Below are 2,835 nucleotides of genomic sequence, written 5' to 3' on the forward strand. Positions count from 1 at the left end.
AATTCTTGTCAAATTTGCGATCACAGAGATTATCAATATAATTTTTTATCGTTAATATTTTACAAAAATTATCTCGTAATAAATTATACTAATGGTTTCATAAATGCGTTTAAAAATTAATAAATGTAAAAAATCTTAACACCACTGCACAGTTATGTACCGAAATATGACTATATTCTAAAACATTAGAGCGAGAGGTTTAAAAGAATACTATTTTATGTAACAAAAATACTTTATGCAGTCATCAAATGTTTAAAATAACTATAAAGGATAATAAGGCTTCAAAATTATATAAATAGATTATCTATAACGTTTAAGGTGTGTCCAGGATCATGGTTTGAAAATACAATAAAAACTCAATTTTTACTTATGACGAGCACGTGGGCCGTTAAATAGCTGAATGAAATATCAAATTTATCACTTCCTATTTTTTTTAATTCATGTATACAGTGGTGAGGGCCCACTCAATATTCGCTCGCGACCCACTGGTGGGTCGCGACCCATAGTTTGGGAAACCATGGTCTACAGTGAATAAACTGTCTTCGTAAAAATAAAATTATAAAAGCTCATGTGGGCATCTGCGGCATAATTACCTAAACGTGTTTAGTGGATTCATTTGTAGTTAGTCGAGGATGCATATTTTCTGCACGGGTTCTTTACCCGTACCTATGGGAACATCTAAGCACCACTCACGCCGCATAGCAACACCTCATCGATTAGACTTATTGATAGTATCACTTATTTATCCAAACATTTAAAGAATCCTTTCAAATGATCAATACGGATATCTTCAATCTCATAAAATAACGGTTACATCTTTACCTGTGGAGAAGCAACATATAAGCACCACTCACACTGTATAGCGACACCAGCTGGCGTTTCTTCCATTGTGGCTCTTGGCTCCAACAGTTCACACTCTCATATTTTCTACTTTATTTCATACACATTAAAAAAACGAATTTTCCAACTTTTGAGAGTAGGTTTCGTGGAAATGATTTTTTCACATGGCGGCATTGATAGAATATTCCTGATTGAGGCGACAGTTTATATCTATGTTAGAATAAATTTTTATTACAAAAATAATAATGCAACTAAATGTAGGAGGATTACAGTTGCGTAAGGCATTTCACTGCAGTGGAGAAGGGTGGAGGTAGTATGGAAATTCGACAAATATTGTACAACATACTATTTATTTTGGATCTACACAGCCTAGCTCTAACCTTCGCTACTGTTGCACTGTATATATTATAATACTATATTATATGGATATAATATTTTAATTGAAATTAAACATATTTTTTTATTATGTTTACCAAATACTTACATGAAAGTAAAAAGCTAAAGACAGATAGGAGAAAAAAGAGCTGTGGAGTATCCTTCATCCAACTGTGGATTGACTTGTCTGGTTATGATGATCTATAATTCTATAAAGATAAAAATGCAGCCAAATTTTGTATATTTATATTTTAACAACGTTTTAATTTGTACAAAACATAATCAATATTATTTTACATTTTTATTATCTCTGTATTTCCTATGGTATCTTATTTTAAGTCTTTGTTATCACAAAAATAATATTAGTATTTTAACATTAAAAATTCAATAAATTAAATAATAAAAATTCACATAAACGGCATCCGAATCTATAACTAGCTATTATTATGTGTTGCATCTATTTCTAAATATCGATAAGTCTACATAACGGTCAAAATCTTTAAAAAATTAGTACATAATATTATTCTATATATATATGAAATTTCACCGTCCAAAACCCATCAAATATAATATACAGAAAAAAATTAAACAGCTGAATAACTTACAGAAACCACTACACTAAAAAGATGCAAACAAATGCTAAGGGTTGATCGACTAATAAAAACCAATTTTATGATTTGAAAAAAAAATGAACGAAAGAAGAAGAAAATATTAACTAACATTAAAACTAATCATTGAAGCACAAAAACATTGTTTACCACAAGTACTATTGTTTGAATTGTGGATATATCGGTATTTAGAAATGGATGAGCCATACGTCCTTTTATATAAAATACTGTTATAATTATTAACAATTTTATAAATATCAAACATTTTATTCTATATACCATCACCGTTCAGGCAAAAGTCACCAACCCTTAAAAAAGCAGTTTTGAGTTGAGTATGTCACCCGAAGCGTAAAATTATGTTCTTTGAGATAAATAAGTCACCACGGTACATTAGTTAGTAAAATGTCGCTTAAATCCGAATTATTTCTTTTTCATTGAATGACTTTTGATAAAATCTGAACAAGCATAAAGTCATTATGGGCGGATAGACATTATTGACACTATACAAAATAAATTATTTAATAAAGTTACCTCTGTATGGCGACTTTTACTGATTTATCATTTGAAAGATCACAGAAACCACCAGAAAGTATCAAAATCGACAAAGATATTTTAAATCAAATGACTTGTATTTTGTGTAAAAAATCAATCAAAGAATATAAAAAATCCTGGCAATATAACAGAACTGCTGCTTTACCGCATTGGCGAAATGTTCGCAGGGGCCCCCAAGCCTGTCAGTGCCTCAGGCCTATACGTAACTAAAACTTTAAAAGTAGGTGTTCTGCCCACTGTGGGCACTCGCAGTATTAGGTATATCCGTTACTTAGTCATGACAATCCATTATTTTAGAATACACATATTATTTAGAGGAACAGCTCCAAAAACCCCACTGTGAAGTAGTTGGTAGAGCGCTCAACTGTGAAGACGTGGGTGTGAAACCTGCTTCTGGCAAAAATTACATGTTGTTTTTTTAATGTGTGTTTGAGCCAGAGCAATAACCCAATGGATTGGA

Source organism: Rhyacophila brunnea, unplaced genomic scaffold (assembly GCF_057557595.1).
Source record: "Rhyacophila brunnea isolate RB1 unplaced genomic scaffold, BYU_Rbru_1.0 scaffold_22, whole genome shotgun sequence".
In the NCBI taxonomy this organism is placed as follows: domain Eukaryota; kingdom Metazoa; phylum Arthropoda; class Insecta; order Trichoptera; family Rhyacophilidae; genus Rhyacophila; species Rhyacophila brunnea.